At 36.4% G+C, this 19365-nt stretch overlaps 1 protein-coding gene across 9 annotated transcripts in view; it reads left to right on the top strand.

Moving 5' to 3' along the window:
• Positions 1 to 19365, top strand: part of DNTT (DNA nucleotidylexotransferase) — a 164871-nt gene that overhangs the window by 55211 nt on the left and 90295 nt on the right. For 5 of the 9 annotated variants that reach the window (XM_021400071.1, XM_021400068.1, XM_021400066.1 and 2 more), the window contains 2 exons: positions 7138 to 7241; positions 7924 to 8033. The exons of the other annotated variants lie outside the window; for them this stretch is intronic. The gene's annotated coding sequence lies outside the window, so the exon portion shown is untranslated. The remainder of the gene's footprint in view (positions 1 to 7137; positions 7242 to 7923; positions 8034 to 19365) is intronic. 9 annotated transcript variants of the gene reach the window in all.

Genomic DNA, 19365 nt, shown 5'->3' with positions numbered 1-19365 from the left:
TAGGTGGCACAGCAGGAGGAAGTATATATATTCTGTGCTGGACTAGAGGCTGCAAGAGACAGAGCCATCAGTAGGTGTAATACTTTCTGTCCAAGCATCAGATGGGACTGGACTTGGACCTCCTCTCTTTTCTGAGGAAACAAGCCCAGTTTCTTCAACATTTCTTCCTAAGTAGTAATATAGTTTATAAACTCGTTCAGTCTTTTCATTCTCAGCATTCTTTTCAGTTTGGCTATATCTTATTTGAAAAATAGCGTGAACTTACTGCTCCCAGTATACTGTTCTTTTTCATGTTGTAACTGCTTCTGTCTCTGTGTACTTTAGAAGTGTCCTCATTACTAAGACATCCGTGTAATTGACAAAAAACTGAATACAGCTAAAGACAGAAAAAATTCCAATGAGACCCTGCTTGAAATACCCTCTATGTTTGAAAGAGGTTCCCAGATACAGTGGTGCAACCTGTCTCGGAGCTTGATGACAATCGAGGAAACCAACCCCCCCCAACTTTGCTAAGAATAGTAAACACCATTGCAATATCAAGGAGGCTGAAGTTGTACAATGACTTCAAACCTGAAATCTTTAAAATAGTTCCACTGTATGCAGTTTGCTGCATAAACATATCTTTTTACATTTATTTCATTTTTTTTTAAATTTCACTTTTCAACCCATTCTCAGTTTGCATTCCCTGTCATTTCGACTGAATAATAATTATTGCCAAATGCTTATTTTTCTATTGTGTGCTTCCTTTGTATCTCAGGGTGGATATACAGCAAAAAAGTTGTCTTATGGACAGTTGCACTTTGTGTTATCACTCATACTTCTAAAACCATGATTGTTGGTTTGACCTTCTCTTTGAATCTAGGAACAGATTCAGCCATTATTCTACACAGATTTTCTCACATCTGCTAATGCATTAAAAATGCACCTATTCCCATATCTGTTTATTTGTAACCTGAATATTACACCTAGGTTTCTTTATCTTTTTGGAAATTCATGTTTTTAACTAGTACATTAAAATATAGCAGTAATAAAAACCCAACCTACTACAAAAGTGACATTGTTCACTAGAAATTCCCTTTGATTTTTTTTGAAGGCTGCTATTGATGCCATAGTGCTTGGTTGTGAAATCTTTCCCCAGAATGCGGTGTTCTTAGCAGTTCAACTGAGACACTTTTTATAATTTTATTTGTTTGAACACCTTGGCAGAACTCTCTGTCTACTCCTCCAGGATCATATTCTGGCTTGTATTGTTTGCCTCTACATTTTATAGCATTTCGGTATAGAACATCTCCTACTTTGAAATTTGTCTGTGTGCTGACTATTCTGATAAAATATAGGAAATTATGTATGAACATATTTCCATCTGGCAACGTTTATATGCATTAAAATCTAGTGAGTAATTTTCAAAACAGAAATACAGTATTATTTTAGTGTTTTGTCTTATTATTTAAATAATATTCTTAGGCAGCTTAGATTTGAAAATCTGCAGCTGATGCTTATTTTAATTTTTTTTCATGAATTTTGTTACTATACAGAATTCTTAAATAATATCAATTTATTTGATGTTTGTACCTTGAAATGTGCAGAAGGTCTTTCACTATGCACATGACACTTGATAGCAGATAAATGGAAAACATGTTTAATTAATACTTAAATTCTCAGTGAGCAGGGGAGGTTTAGGTTGGATATCAGGAAGAACTTCTTTACAGAAAGGGTTGTTGAGCACTGGAATAGGCTTCCCAGAGAGGTGATTGAGTCACCATCCCTGAATGTGTTTAAAAACTGTTTGGATGTGGTGCTCAGGAACAAGATTTAGTGGTGGATTGTTAGGGAAGTATGGTTAGGATGCGGTTGGACTTGTTGATCGTGAAGGTCTTTTCCAACCTGAGCGATTCTATGATTCTATGATCATTGCATGGTATTTTACAGTGGAAGATCTCAACAAAATGTTGACCCCGTATATGCTGAAGACCTGCCATGAAGTTAGTATAAGAGCAAGTGTTTTTATTTTATGCTGCATCTGCTTCCCAGGTGCAGGCACTTGCCCAGACTTGCATTTTACGTCTTCTATGCTTTGTAGTCTTTCAAACAGCTTTTGATATTTTCATACACCCAAACAGCAGTTATGTTGATTTCCACAGTGAATTAATATTGAGGTTACTGAGCTGTTAGTAGCACAAACCAGAAAAACTTCATTGACTACAGACTCTGGAGTCATAACTGTCATTTATTTTTAGGTAAGAAGAAATTTAAGTTACATCATGGAAAATAGAATTGCTTCTGTTTTGAATGGGATAAATCTTCATTCAGCATACAACTTCAGAGAGGAAGGACTGCATTTCTCCCATGCTGGGGATCTTAGAGGGAACCATCAATACAATATTGAAGCATTAGAATATAGCACTGTTATAGTATCACCATAGAGCACTATATACACAGTGTACAGTATATATATTGTACATACTGTATAGCATACTGCTATAGTTTTATATTAAGGAATAGTATTTCTGTGCTATTAACATGCAGATTTCATAAAAAAATAAATGTACCACACATGCTTCACTGAATTCATTCAAGTCATGGCTTTATTTCTTCTTTGTACCTGGAACAATTGAGACAGAACTGGGTAGAGAAAATAACTGGATCTGGAACACTGCAGAATGTAGGACCTTTCTGCAGGACAGCGGAATGTCTGAAGGAAACAGAAGTCAACTGTCATATGAAGGAGGGAATATCTGGAAACTGAGATATAGAGTTCTTTGGACAAGATGTTTATTACTTACTGTCACAGAGTATATGGAAGGAAGGAAACAGAAAGTGGTGGTTTTGTGGAGATGGATTTTCTGGGAAGCATTTTACTTGTGGTGAAAAAGAAATTGAGAAATCTAAAAAAATCTAAATCTAAACATCTAAATGTTGTTTGGACCAAAACTGAGCAGAGCTCCTCCCTACTTCCAGTCAACAGAGCCCCGAGAATTTAACTAGAAAAATGATCTTTTGAGATTAAGTAAAAACAGAAAAAAAGGACTTCAAAAGGGGAAGAGGTTTTCAGGAGATGAATAGACAAATTGAGGAGGAAGGACAAAGGGGAGGTGTGGATAAATGGAAGAGTACAAATGATAAAGAAAATGAGATTGGAGGTGATGGAGAGACAAGCTGTTACAAGTAGAGAATTTTTCTTATGTTTCCTGTGTTCATAAATAGAGTATCACAACTTGTGTCCTTAACCTGTTGACACAGATAAAAATGGTATGAGAGGAGATTATTGGACAGTCAACAGAGAGAGACTATGATAAAATCTCAACAAATTAGGTTACATTAAGAGCTCTTAATGTGTGTGTATATACATAAGAATATATATTATAAAAAACTGATTTTAAGTAATAACAATGTATTTAAAAATATTACTGTTTTATCAGACTTTACAGAATGATGAGCTAATATTCAGGTAGATTCAGGCTAGTATCTTAGTTATGATTATTAGCCAGTTTTTCTCTTGTTTTTGACTCCCCATGAGTATGGGACTGCATTACTGAGCTTTACAAGACACTAAGCTTCACAGCAGTGGGAATAGAAGATTTCTGTTTTCCTTGAGCGGTGAGTGACTCAGTTCTTTATGATCTAAACTATATGAAGTGAAAAAGAGAAGAAATGAATATAGGTTTTGCCCACTGGTGCAATTTTTTACATACTAGTGACTTGTGGAAACAAACTTTACAACCTGGGAAGTTTATAAAGCAGGTATGTTTATTACAGCGCTGCGCCCACACGCCAGGTGCAAGGGGGGTATCCCCATCCTAGCTTGCACAACTAAAGGCAGAAAACTTCCATATTTAAAGATCAAAGGCATACATACTCATAGCATTCCTGAGGGAGGGAGAGACTATTACAATTAATTCCAAGAGATCATTATAATATGCTCCACACCAGAGTCACACCTCTTTAGCATGCATAGTGCCTCCTGGTGGTCGTCTTTGGCGACCGTGGGAATGAACGCCGTACCTCCTCCTCATCTGTACTCCTGACCTTGGCACGGTTGAAGAGGGTGATCCAGCTTCGGCTGTTTTTCTTCAGAATGTAGTCTCCAGTTCAGTTCCAGTGACCAGTCAGCAGCTTCTAGGTTTTCTTGCCTCATTAACCCACATCCATCTTTTATTGTTTGTTTGAAACTATATTCTAACCCTTTCCTCCCTCACTAGTTTTATGTTTTTGAAAATACCTCGAAAGCAGCCCTACCTCAGAAATCTGTGCCTGTTTTCAAAAGTTGATTGGATGCATGATGTGAGTGGGATTTTGATATTGTTACCTACATTTCTGATAAATTGAAGTCTGACTATTCTGATTCAAGCAATTTATGAAAAGTCATTAGGAGTTGTTTATGCATAACCTTCATGAGCTCATTCCTTTTTTATTAAAAAGAAATGAAATAAGAACTTAAACATTAATTTTTTTTCCCACAATAAATGTTAGGCTGATTAAAACTTCAATGCTGACCTTCAGAGCAGTGAGATTTGACAATAATGTTATTATCTTTTGAGGTCAGAAGTTACAAATCAGATGAAACTAATAAATTTAATCCTCTGCAGTTTACGCATTCAGCATAAAATGTCATGCCTCATTTGCCATGTCTTTTTCACTGCCCTATGCATCATCTGTTATTTCTGTTTGTGATTTTGTACCTCTCTATTGTTGGCAGACTACAGCAAACAATTTAATTCTCTGGCAATTCTCAACTTTTAGTTAGCTGTTCCCCAGCTCATTACCAAAGTATTTAATGTGCTGTAGGTGTGACTGGCATAAATGAAAGAACAACTCTTGGGGCATACACCAACCCTGTATACCTGTACCAGCAACACGAAATGGAATGACCCATCATTTATCAGTGATAACAGATGGTTTACTGTCTTTGTAAAATGGTCACTCTTAACTGTAGTTCATCTCTCCTCCTATCTGTTGACTTTGATGCCTGACCTTAGTTTAGTTTGATTTAAAGGCATAAGAATAATTATATCATGTACACTGAGTACCGAATCACAGCATGTGCTGGTGTTCCTTATCATGGCACTGAGATGATGCCATCGATGTTATTTAATCTGTCAGCTTTTGTCTTTCTTCTGACAATTTGCAAAGGGCTTACATCAGTTTCTAGAGTCACGGTTTTGTTTCTGTTTTTAAAGAAAGCTCTCAATAACATGTTAGAGATAACAACCAAATAGTTTCTGAGATTATGTCCAGAAAGAAAAAAAATCACTGGTTTATTAGGTAGTTTACTTCCATACTGGGGCTTTTTTCACTTTTTTCCACAGAGCAAATCTTGATAAATAAATGCAGGCCCAAGCAGTGCTTAAATTGGAATGGTGGAAGACTAAAGTGCTGAAAACTGCTTTGTATAGAAAAGGAGTCAGTAGAGATTCCACTCTGGATTGACCACGCTCATGAAGCTCAAGATGCTGTAAATAATGTTTCCTATTCTCACCGCAAATGTATTGTGATCAGCTCTTACCTCTCACTGTCCCTTTCAGTGTGCAAAAACCTGAGTCAGCACTCTGCTAGAGCAGAACTGAGGGAGAGCTAGGCCAGAAGGGATGCAGTAATTCCTAAGAGAGTTTCTCTCAGATTAATCACCTTCAGGTTTCCTATCTGTATCCCAGAGAGAGTGCAGAGGTACTTGTCAAGAGCCTTTTTGAAATGAAAGTCGGTCGAAGCACACCATTCCTGTTCAGATGTGGTTGTGATCTCTGGGAGTGTGAGGAAAATCCTAGGAATGGTGGTGGATTTTGGCTGTGTCTCAGTGACTGCCAACAGCCCTGGTACTGACAGAATGGCTGAAAACAAAAATAACAAAACAAAACCTCTGTTTGATGTGAAGCAGCATAGACATAAATACTGACTTTCGGCTTCCTTATTTTTCTGAGTGATGAATTATCTACCCTTATAAACCCTATATGGGAGTGAGAGGTGGCCCTCTCTCATGGAGGATCAGAAACATCTTAATTTGGTGACTATCATAAACAAACTGCTAAGGAGAGAAGGAATTAGGGAGAAGTTACTTCCTGTGTCTTCCCACCTCATCTAAATCTCTGAGCCTTTGTATTTACCTCATTCGGTCCTTCAACACAAACACCCTTGCCTGTACTACTACTAACTAGTAAGAACAAACTTTTCCAGTTAAGTCCTACTATTAATTCCAATTCTAGAATCTTCCTAATATCTTTCTGTGCAACCGTGTATAGATTAATTTGAGAGTGCTCATCCTAAAATAGTAGACTGTTCAAATCAATATTAAAAAGAGCAAAGTTGAAAGGTAGCATTTCATATGAAATTTCTCCGTGTTATTAGATAGTTTCACAGCAGTAGAAGGATTTAAAGGTGAAGAGTGTATTTCATAGATGTTCTGAACATTATAGCAGGAGAAAACTTGGCAGGAATAAGCCTCCCTACTTGAGAAAGTAGCCAGATTCTTTAAGACCTAATCATAAAATACATACCTAATGAAATAATCTGTTTTGCAGGCCTGTAGTTTTTTGAAAAGGAAGGCAAAATCAAGTCAACAGCTTGAATAGAGTTTACCCTCTCAAGCAGCTATATTCTTGTGCATCCTTAAATGCAAATGCAGAGAAGAGTTTTTTAGATTCTTTCTTAAGCTCCCAAAGGAGATTAAAATTGTATTAGGAAAAGATTGTATTAGAAACTATTTATCAAATGACCTATGGGAATATTGCTATTGAGGCTTAACTTCTGTGAAGGGATCTTAAAATATTTTTGCCTAATTGCCCAGTGGATAGTATCTATGGGATTGTTTGCACACTTTGAGTGTTCTGATAAATGTTCTAAATATATATGTATTTGTATATATTACATTCTCTCTCATAAAATATAATGCAGGCAATTATTAATCTGATTATTTTGTTTAGAGATCTAAATTGCAAATCCATCATGGACAAACTCACTCCTTCTTATAAACTGAGTAAGCAAAGACAAAAGCCTTATCAGAAAGGATGCCTTTAGCAAACTGTTTTGTCAAAATAACCCCCAAACTACCCAGTTAAACATCAGGGAACAGAACTTAAATTAAATGAATGATATTTACTTACAGAGATTATCTTAATCCTTAATGTGCTTTGCTTAACATTACAGGGTCTTCTGGGAGGAGTTAGTGATTGCCTTTCTTTGAAGTTGCCAACTGAATTCTGAAGGCTTTGCAAGAGAGCAGAGTGCTTTGTTGGGCCAAGAGCACAAAGGTGCAAATCACATCGCTGTTAATGAATGCTTTTCAGTACTTTTTGAGATTAAGAGCTGGAGCTAACAAGAAGAAAAATTGGTTGATAGTAACTACAGATTTCACTTACTGGATAACATTTCAGATAAGGATATCCACATATAATTTTTTTCCTTCTTCTGAAATGTGATGGGAACATTGTAGAACATGGAAAGTGTTCCCTGAACTACTTTTGAATGTATGTTCCAAAACATTCCCTGTTCTATGATGCAACACAGACTATGCTGAGGAATAAGATATTATAGTTGGTTACAGCAGGTGAGATACCCCGTGTTTTAAGTCGGTGCTGTGATAATGATAGGAACATCAGAAGACTTTTTGAATAGTGAAAATCATTTTATGTTGAAAGGCTTTTAACGTAGTTCAGCTGATTGTACTAAAGCTTTATTCTAAAAGACTAGTACAGTGATATTGAAAATCCATTCTATATTCTATGAAAGTAGTCTTTTAAATAGTATGATTGATTTGAAGGGAGAGTAGTGAACTCAGACTGAAATTTTTCTCATCAGTGAAGATACTCCTTCACGTAAATGGTAAAGGTGACTGTGGCTGCATAAACGTGTTAGCTTTTTACACTTCTTCAGGAACATTTATTGTATACCACTCTAAAGATATTTAACTGTGCTACATTTTTTTTTTCTCAGAGAACTAACAAATGCAGTTTGAAATACTTCATGGCAGTAGCAGAGGTCCTATCAACATTGCAGATATGTAATTATAGTCCAGAATAAATCCCAAGAAGAGAAAGACATTGGTAAGCCAACTCTGATTTAATGAGATTATTTATTATGATGCATTTATTTCAGAAACTTGATAGTGGTGATCAAGAACAAATTTCAAAGCAAAACAATACAAAATAATCTGCAATTGCAGACAGTTTGCAGGTTGAAATATCTGCTATCACAGATTGACACACTGAAACTGTTTCTAGGATGACTTGCAATGGTATAGACCTAGCTAAACTCTGAAGTAGTACAGTTAAGAGAAATGCAAAGCGTTACAACGCCATGCTATAACAGACCATAAGGGGGAGTACTTAACTACGTCGAGGTGTTACAAATTGGGAATAGAAAGACTGAAAGCAGAAGTTGAATGTAGGTAATCCCTTCAATTCTTGTTGGCCATGACAATCTATTTCCTAAGAGAAGGCTTCAGATCTTTAGACTCAGAACAATAAAGTCATTCTGTGTATATATAAAATCAAACAGTAAATGCCCTACTGAACCAGAACAGATAGAATTACATAAACAGAATGGTGTTTACATAAACAGAATGGTGATTTTTGGTTGCTTGGAAGGAAGTCTGAGCATGTATTTATTTGACTGGATGGTCAATTTATTAAGGGTAAATTTGGGGATATCTACATATAGAAATTTACAGATTCATTTTCTTTCCCATATTGATGCACTAAACGTATTTTCTGTCTGTAACTTAACCATAGTTGATGTAATTCTTTCATATTAACGTTGTTTACTAAGAGAGCTTTGTTGTTACCATTGTAACTGAGATAGGAATCTAGCCCACAGTACACACATTCATGCAGAAGACATTTGCAGCTGTAGGGTAGTTGGCAGTTCATTGACTTGTTTTGAGATCTGTGGAAAAAAGAAACAGTGCAGATTAAAAGAAAGATATAAGGTAGTATTTTTTTTTTTTTTTTTTTTTTTTTTTTTTGCTAACTGACACTTGGTATCAAGAGGCTTAATGTGACAACTGACTGCTAGTTTATGCTAGGAAATTTTATGCGGAAGACAATAGTAGAGGAACACAATGCTGGAGTAATGCCACAAGTTCTGAAGAAAATTTTACACTTCTTGTTTTATTTGGAGATCTCTATGTTCTTAATAAAATTTAATCAAGCAAGTCATAGTTGCTGAACTTAGATAGAATTCTTAATTTTCCCTAGTTTGTAAGTGAGGGAAATACAGCAAATTCGATGTTGTAGAAGTTGACTGCACTGTAGTGTAGTGGCCTCTTGCTGTATTTTATAAGAAAAAATATTGTGGTAACTCTAAAAGATATTTTCAATAACTGCTTTTTATTGCAACCAGCATATGAACAGGCAAGGCATACTTGTGCTCAGTTTCACCTTTTTTTTTCCTTTTTTCCCCTACAAGGCTTATATTCTCATTATATTCTCTGTGTGCTTGTTTCTTTTTTTTTCTTTTTTTTTCTTTTCTTTTTTTTTTCTCCCAGTAAATAGAAATTACACTATGATATGACAAATTTTGGCTTTAGTACCCTTTCTGATGAATCAGATATTTGCTGGTGATACCATTTCAGAACTTAATGCTTGTTCAATTTGAAATAAAGTCTCATATTACTTTATTTGAAGATGATATAAAACCATTGATTATAAACTTACTGAGTTCTCACTCCGCTTTTGGATTGATTAAATGGTGATTTCTGCATTAGAGAATTGGGAACAAATGGTATTGAACACAAATATTTCATGTACGTTTTCATTCTTCAATAACTCAAGTTCAAATAAGTGTTTCAAAAGGACATTGGAAACAATACTTAATCTCTGTCAAACCATTTCTGAAGATGGCCAAAACCTTGAAAGAAATTCCTGCATTAATAATGAGCAAAAAACTCTTGGTTTTTTTTGAAAGGATTATTTCTCTTTCCAGTTAGCTTGTCCTTAGGGGAAACAGTGACTGCTCTCAAACAGTGGCATTAATTCACAGTACTTTCTCAGATTAAATATTTGTATGTAATTTGCTCCAATAGTAATGCTTCCAATTTTTTTTCCATGGAAACTACAACAGATACAAAGAGCAAAATAACACTACTTCATAGAGAAAATTCTCAGCTACAAAACACTATCTTTAACATAGTCACCACCATTAACTGAGCATTTTCACCAGCAGTGAGCAAGAACCTGCATGTTACTCTCATAACAATCTGTACCAGCGGCGGTGACCCACTGTCACCCTGCTGACGTGCACCACCCACCACTTCACTGTGCTCACATCTTCTATTTGATCTCCATAAATGTTCAGCAGTGGTTGATGAATGTCAATGGGTGCCATTTTTCTGCACAGAAGAATTCAATTCCACACCTTTGCTTCATACACACTTCCCTGTCAGACACCAGTCTGTCAGACTGCTGCTCTGCTGCCATATTTCATGTGGCAACAAAATGTAACAGGATATTGGTGGGAAGGTTCAGCCTCTACCGCCATGTCACCAACATCTGCCTCTGACATTGTGGGCCAACATAATGAAATAGGAGGCATTACTTTCCTAGTAGCCCTTGTATATTCATTGCACAAAGGTGGGAATTTATCTGAGCTGTTCTTAGTACAGAGTTATTACTATGTAGGAAAATCATCCCTTTGCATTGAAGTAATTGATCCCAGTCATTCACTTTACAATTCTTCTATTTCAGTGTATTGTTTAAACATTTGCTGGGTAAAATATATCTAACGCTGAAGAGTGTCAGGTTTTTTGCTTGATCTATTTCCATTTTATGGACAAAATGAATGGGCATGTTATCTTCAGTTACAAAGTATGAGATTAGTTCCAGAAGAATTTATACTTAGAACAAATCCCAAGAGATTAAACAGATGTGATTAGTATCAACATTTCTGTGATGCGTATAAGGGTCATATGAGTCATCAGACAGGAACTTAATTGTCATTTCTTAAAAAAAAAAAAAAGCCTGGGACATGTTCAGCTGTTATAAAAGAAATCTTGGTATAATACTCTTGCCTAGATATTGTGGTAACATATAGTTGGATATAAAGCAAAATGTGTCTCAGATTAGTATGACTTTAGCCTCCAAATCCCTCAGGAAAAAGTTTCTGTCCTGAATCCTTGACATTAAAAAGCATGTTCTTTTTGCATCACTCTTGTCTTGTTCTTAGTGAGGTCTTGCTTACTTATTTATACTTCTGAAAATCATAAATGAATCCCACATTGAAGCAAAAGGTTTTTTTTCCCTTCTATTTGAGTTAGTTAAACATTCTGAAGCAGAAGTAATCCAGAAACTGGCCTTAAATTAGGAATGAAAATGGAAACAACTCACTGTAGAAACCAGTATTCATCTTATTTGCCTTTTCCCAAAGTCTTGAAATAGAGATTTATATATTCACAGATGTTAAGGTTGCAAGTGATTTACAGTTATTATAGAGAGTCACCTTCCACATCACAGAAATTATGATTTCTGTAAATAAATTCCTGATTTATATCCTATGACTATGATTGAACAAGAGTATATAGTTCATAAATGATTCACCCTTTATAAATAGTTGCCAGTGTTTGCAAGTCTGCCACAATCCAACTGCACAGAAATTGATGGAGGTAAAGTGATCGTATCTGCCATGTGTTTCTGGTGAGAGTTTGAATTTACCAATACAGATACATGTTATCCCCTATCAGTCTGAATATAAGTAAATCTCATTATGAGTTATCTTGATATACTAAATATGATTGATAACATTTAAGATTACATCTAAAGAAATGTTTACACTTTCCTTAACTTTCTTGTGTTAGAGAGAAGAGACAACAACTCTCCTGGCTGCCACTCCAAACACTGTCTTCAAAGCTGTTATGAAAATCTAGCAAAAGTCAGAGATCCAATGTTTATTACATGTGGATGGCTTTGGGTTGCTTTCCCAGCTTATCAGTGTTTCTTCTTTCTCACTATTTGTTCTGAGGTTCACATTACTTATGCTCGTTTAAGACTCAGATTTTACAAAAACTTAGTTAAATCAGTTAATATCTCCAGCAGAATGAGGTGAAATAAAGCAGCGATACCCTGTCCCTATTGGCACTGCACCCAATAACTTTTCTTCAACAGTGCCACTGTTTTGCTAAATTCAGCAGAATTTCTTCTGAGATGTTTAGCTAAGGCAAAGACTTCTCTGCTGATGTAAGTCTTTTAATGATCCTTTGGAGAATAGAGGCATTTCTTTTTAGTGAATTCTAGCTATACAACAGCACCAGATTTTGAAGAGGGTCTGAAACCTGTGCTATAATACAGAACAATCTGAAAAATAGTTTTGTAAGAAGAAAAATGAAAACACGTTTGTAGTGGAAGTGCTAAGTAATGGCCTGAAGAAGTGATTGTGCATTTGGTGCGAAGGCAGGGGAACCCGGGGGAGCTCGGGTGCACGCAATGCACCTGAGTGACTGGAAGGAGTGGAGCCAGGATCCACTGATTCCCAGAATTCATTCAAGGGTTGGTAGTGGAGGCAAGGGTATTTCACTGGTGATCTCTATGTACCTGAGGCCTTCCAATGGTAAGCAGACTTTTTTCCTTTGTTTCTGTGTCCAGGGCTGTTGCATTTGTGCATATCCTTACTTGCTGCAGCCTAGGTCTTTGCTACTCTGCTATCATTGCTGTGCTTTCCATCCCATTATAGTGTTACAATGTTAAACGCTTTAAGATTTGTGATTCTTTGCTTTTTATTTTAAAAAATTTTTTACAAATAAAAATAGCCTTAAGTGTAACTCTAAATTTAATGATAAAATAAGGAATTAGGAAAAACAAAACATTCATAAACAGTTTTAGGTTGCCTGGCTTCACTTCACGTTAAACCCTTTATTTAATTTAAAGTGAAAGTGAGTATTTTTAGATAAATAACGAAAGGAGTTTCATTTTTTGGTTGAACAGTCACTTTCAGTTACAGAAAAGCATTTTGTTTTCATTTAGTGGAAGATGTTCTGCCTTTTCCAATCAATACACAAAAATGCTTCTTTCAGCAATTGCTCAGCAAATGAACTGAAAACATTTTGTTTAGCTGCTTGTGTTCCTATGCTATGTGTATTCTTCTGTATTCGATATAAACTACTTGCCAACATGAACGTAAATTTGCTTGAGAACATTATATTGCAGCCCGATGGGGTCATTTTACAGGATGAAGGAAAGGGTTAGGTTAAATTAAAGAGAGAATGTGCAAAAGCTCAGCAGAGAGTTCTGTGGAGGGAGACTTTTGCTCATGTGACCACAAAACCAGGTCAGGTGGCTTCTTTGGAGTCGGGTCTGACTCCAGTCTGGCAGACACTGTTAGCCCAGACACAGCTGTTACCTCCTCACATCTAACGCTCTTACAGTACCTGAAAAGGCTCTCAATTTGCACAGAAATTGATTAGCTATAAACCCATTTGGCAATGCAGATAGATAATCTGGCACCTCTGACCCCTGCTGCCTTACAGGTCTGCATGCCCATGTCTGTTTGCCCAGAATTTTCAAGTTTTTCAAGTTCTATTCTGGTTCAAAGTCAGGTGCAGTGGCTGCCTTCTTTTGGCTTAGGTGTGTTATAGAGAGGCTGAGTTGTAAGTTCAAACTCTCAAATATACAGCATTGGATCCTGAGTGACAAGGTGTTTGTAACTCCACCTGATACACTTATTACATATTTAGAGTATTTTAATTTTCAGACTGTAACGTTTCAGTAATTTTTCTAATAATTGTTATTTGGTGAGTCTTCAGATAGTTGCGCCATGCAGAGTAACGTAACCTTGAGAACAACTTACAGCTCACTCTTCAAATAGATCTGAATATGGCTGAAGTTGTCAGTTACTTTTTCTTCCCTTGTTAATCCTTAAACACAACCACTTATCCTTGATTTCTTGTTCCCACTTTCACCCTTCTACATAGTACCACCTTTTGTTTATTCTTGTGTTGGTGCTGTGTAGCGTATCTGTGGGCAGCACAGCTGCAGAGGCAGCATGAGGTGATGCAGTGGTGGTTTGCTGTGGAGCAGCAGGAAGTGCGACCCACAACCTCATATGTCACCACAAAGGCTGGTGGGTTCTGTATTTTGTTGGCTTTTAGTTTTCACTGGTGAGTAGTAAGGAGAATACATATAAATGATTGCTAGTGTTTCTCCCAGCAATTACTACATCTCTCTCTCTCTCTATATATATATACACACACACACACAATGTAATATTAAATGCAAAGGTTCTAAAGATATTTCTGACACATTACAACTTTGTTCAGCTATGTCTACTGGAGAATAGTTATTTAGGATATTTGTTAGTGGCCTGTATCACCTGTCCTTGCTATGTCCCTATATCCCTGTCAGTATCAAACCCTTCCTACTCAAAAAACTTTTTCCCCCTCATAGAGCCATCTTTTCCCACTCACTGTACATCGGTGAGGAATATTATTTCCTCTAACATTCCTTCCCTCAAATGTGAAGCTTTTAATTCCCTCTCAGAAACACATGCTTTTATGGTCTGATTTGGGTAGTTCCTTTATCTTTCCTCTACTAGCATTCATCAAGAAATATTTATAGTATGTTCTCTTTCAGAAAGTCAGATGCAACCAGCACAGTAAAGCCTGCTGCATAGTTGGAACTTCTGTTTTCTTCTAGCCCTCTGAGCTGAACTCCATCACTCGCCATCCTCCACCTCCCACTTAAGCTTTCAACTCCTGCAAAACAGGGAGGAAAAATGAAGATACCTTACCTCATGTAACCTATATAATATTAGAATAAGTAACCAGGAAACCAGTGAGTCTGTACAAAGGGGAAGATAGAATTACTTTTGACAGAGAATTTTCTGGATTTATTATTTATGGCAACATACATACTCTTCAGGTTGCACACATTATTGAATGACTACACAAGATAATGGAGTGGCTGACAATCTTCTGTAGATATAAAATCATAAAGTTTTAGCAAACTATAATTGTAGTGGTGTTAACTATATGGATTATGACACTTATATATGCAACATATAACTTTTTAGTCAAATTTGCATATTTTGTTTTTATATCGAATCCCATTTTGCTTATATGTAAGTAAGATTTTTCTTAGTAATAACCTGGGAGATATCTTGGACTACATTCCCACACATCTAAAAACACGACTACACCATTATTTTCATTTTAGTAGTTCAATACTGTTGAATTATCTTCCTCCACAGACTTATTCTTCTTGACACAATTTTGATAGGCATTCACTTACAGCTGTCAAAGCTGTAGTCTGTGAAGAAGCCAGGATATAAAAATATGCATTCTCTGAAGCTTGCTGTGCTATTGCTGGGCATGTTATGTGTGGATATTCAGGGGCTGTATGCAATAAGGCTGCACAGCACAGTCTCATGGGTAAGATTATAAGAGTACTATTTGTATTTATTAGAGTACTATAAGAAGCACTAGTTTTCTCAGTGCCTCATGTAAATTAATCAGCAGTCTGGCCTAACTATTGAATCACTTGCTTTGGCCAGCGAAATCTGGGTGGTGGTTCAGATGTAGTGCTTGAATCAAACTTGTAGGAGAGCAGCCTGAAATACCTGGGAATGAGCCAGCTGAGTTTAGAACGTATCTGTGTAGTAATGTTCTTGTGTATATAATACTTCTCTGTCTACAGTTACCTGCTTTCTGTAAAGGTTAGCACAGTCTCAGGATTTAGGCCTTTCTGTCCTCTAACTAGTCCTGATTTTACAACTTTATAATTCCACGTATTTCAACATGGTTAAATGAAATAGAAGTTAAATTTATCTGTGTATTATGCTTATATTAATGACATTTTGATTTTCAGTGCATTGTAAGCTGTATAATGATCTGGCAAAAGCCAAAGAAAATTATGAAATCTAATTGTTTCATTAATAGCATCACAAAGTGCAAAATGACTTAACCAAAATGTGTTTAAATTATGAGCAGCATGTAGTTTTAATAGAAATTTGTAAGAAAAAAAAGTAAATTTTTGAGAAATTGTTGAAGAACAGCTTTTGCAAATAGATGTACCAGATTTATAGTTTTCCTGCTGTCATGATTTATGATAAGTGATAATAATTAGTTTAGCATTGCAGTAGAAAATGATTGTTTCTTTCTTAGTCTAAGAAGGGTTGAAACTTACTGAAGAAAGGTTCTTCAGTGCACTGTAGTATTCTGATTTGTCACTACTGACTTAGCAGCTTAATTCATAGTTAAATGATATGACTTTAGGTCTGACTTCCTTTCATGTAGCAAAAAACAAGCTTTCATTTCTTAAATCTGAATCTTCTCTGTGGTAGTAAACACAGGGAAAAGCTGAAAAGCTCATAATACAAAGTAGTATTAATAATTAATTCAAATATATGGAAATATACTGTTTGAACAATATGTATCTAAACTTGTGATGACATTTCATGATAAGCAGATGTGCATCATAAAATAATGGTATGAGATTTACAACTGTTATTTAAGAAGTCAGAAAGATGACTCTAAAGTTTATGACCTTAAAAACGACTAGGGGATGGTATTTTTTCTAATAAAGGTTGATCAACATGTTCACAGCTAAATAAGAATGCCAGCCCACACTAGGCCAGGGCTTGTAGGGGTTATCTGCAACTACAAAGTTGACTTACTAGTCTTGAATTTTTGCATGATATGATGAAGCTGGTTTTGAATTAGCCTGGAGGAAAAAAAAAACAATTAGTGGATTTGAGAAATAATTTTTATGCAGTTGAGGAAAAAATAGCTTTCATTGTAGTGAAAGGTAGAGCTATCAGATCCACGCTGATGCTAGTTCTGACATTTGTCTGCAGCTTATTTGGGTATAGTGTGCAGGAAGACCTAGCATAGTGCTAACCATTACCTGCTGCATTTGCTTAGTATGCCAGTAGCTGAGGTAAGTTTTCTTATCTTGATGTGATTTGCATAAAATTGTGATAGGAAAAAGGAGTCATATCACATAATGTTCTTCATGAGTTTTCTCACCTCTGCAACAACGTTATTTCCAGTACTTGCTGTTATTTACTCTTATTCTATTACCTGGTCTGATTATCTCCTCAGTTTAATGATGTGGGATCTGCATCCCAAATAAGCTTTCCTATACTACTGAATATTGAGTATATAGCCAAAAGCTTCATTGGAAATGGGAAATAGCATTTTCCCAGTATTTCCAGTAGTTTTTCTTTGTTTTGGCTGAAGTGCATCTCTCTCTATTAGAGATCATGCTTTACTATCTGGAAGTGTAGAAGTTGTAAATCTCACTCATACTGCTGTTTACATATTTTGTAGTGTAAATAACACTGCATTATTTTCAGTGTTACTGCAAGATGTGTATATTGTACAAACTGGAAGCTATTGCAGCAATGAATTAAAGGAGGATGCATGGCCAAAATAGCTACTTTCTTAGCAGATTGGTACTAGAGAAAGAAATAAGCTCATTGGATAAGAATTTTTGCATTTATAGTATTACCTTTTTGTAGAAGAAGTTTATGAAATGTACTGGTGCATTATTTGGTCATCACTAAGAAAGAAAAGTAACCTTCTCAGTTCAAGTATAGGCCATGCAACACAATTTTTGTAACACCTAATCTCCAAAAGTTTGTTGCATGTCTGTTGATTAACAGAAAAGACACAGAGTCTAAAAAAAACCAACCAACCAAACAAAAAAACACACACACACAAAAAACCAAACTAGAAGACCTCTACCCTTGTAAACTGTGTTTGGAAGAGGTTAAAGGGCCTGCTTGTGTATGTGAATGGGATTACACACATAAGCCTGTTTTTTGCTGAGAGGTTCACAAGTCTCTCATGAGACTACCACATAAAGAAAATTACTGATGCGCCAGCACAAAAATCAAAGGACAGTCCAGTAACAATCACAACAAAGAGCAGCAGCTACCATTAGCAGAGTAATCAAAGATTTCAATTGTATGCTACTGACCTGAAAGACTGAAGGCAGAGTGGAAATAATTGCTTCCAGAAATTACAGGCATGAGTAGAAAGTAACTCCTGCCAAGGCTTGTCATCAATTACTTTTTCCATGTTGCAAGGGGCTACCCTATTCCCCTACTTTATTGTTTATTGCTGTGATATCACTCTTCCCTGTTTTCCTCAGAAAGGGCTTATGAGGCAAACCCTTCCTAGAAATAGTTGTGCATAGAATCAGTTAAAAAAGCTGTCAGCTCTTAGTATTATTTCTACATGGGCAGTTTCTGAGATGCATCACTAAATTCATTCTTCTTATTCAGGTTTTCATCCCCAGTACAGAAAAAAGAAGAGATAAGTAGCTATTCTAACCATGTATATCAGAAATTTTATACATTTGATGGCAGCAACTTCAAGATTTCATGTCCTCCCTAAGGCTGCTCTATTTTACGTGCCAAATACTACGATACAGCCAAGTAATCACACTCAAAGCATCCTATCATCAGTTTCTGAAAATTCTTGGTCGCATGGGTGTATTACGGTGTTTGCAATATTTGATGTGAGTACCTCAAGCATATACACTTCAAAGTTTACCAATAGGTGCATTTATTTTCACATGGAGGCGTTCAGTGACACACCTTTGCTTCATATGCACTTCCATGTCAGACACCATTGTGTCAGACTGCTGTTTTAGAATCATCAGGAATGATTTTAAAGCAAAAAAGTTAAGAAAAAGCTAATCTGTAAAATGATTGTGTGAAGCGGTATTAAACCAATGTTAAATCAAAAACCAAAAAGGTATGCAATCACTTCTCTAGTTTTTATTGATGGTGCTTAAGAGGTCCTTTCTTAAAGGTTGGTATCCTGCAGTGCTGCATTAAAAGCACCTGCCACTACTTTTGACTCTTCAAAGGAAAGCTGTGTAAAATAGGCAAGTAACATTTTATAAAATATTTACAGTGGAGTTCTTATGAAAGCAGGGCACTAAAAGATTATCTGACAGAAATCCAGAAGGTGCAGTGAAAGCATGTGTGAGCACAGACATTGGGAATCTTAGTTCAGCTGCTCTCAGAAACTGCCCTTTTCCCCTGAGGAACTCCTTCTGGAGTTGGATCAGCACTGAGGGCTCAGGCCTATCCCTGCACCAGGTGCTGCCTGCAGGCTGCTCGACTGGCTGCTGCTGGCACAGACATCACACTGAAACATTTCATTCTTAATCCGTGCCTTTGATAGTTCACAACATTGATCAGCAGCAACAACATCTGACCAGGGGAAACAAACTCTGGATTTCCCTCCAGGGATATGAACCACTCTAAAGGTCAGGAGTCTGGAAGAATTGCACTGAGCTAGAGAAAGGTCCTGTGGTTTTAGGCTGCTGATCATGTATAGTGAGGATGAGCTGTTGCTTGTGGCTTTAGGCCCTTGATCCCACATAGTGAATGTGAAGTGTTCGGTGTGATGCCACAACTCAGGCAACAGGACGCTGC

The sequence above is a fragment of the Numida meleagris genome, chromosome 5, assembly GCF_002078875.1.
Source record: "Numida meleagris isolate 19003 breed g44 Domestic line chromosome 5, NumMel1.0, whole genome shotgun sequence".
Taxonomy (NCBI): domain Eukaryota; kingdom Metazoa; phylum Chordata; class Aves; order Galliformes; family Numididae; genus Numida; species Numida meleagris.
The sequence above is the reverse complement of the archived record's forward strand: the minus strand, read 5'-3'. Positions and strand labels throughout refer to the sequence as shown.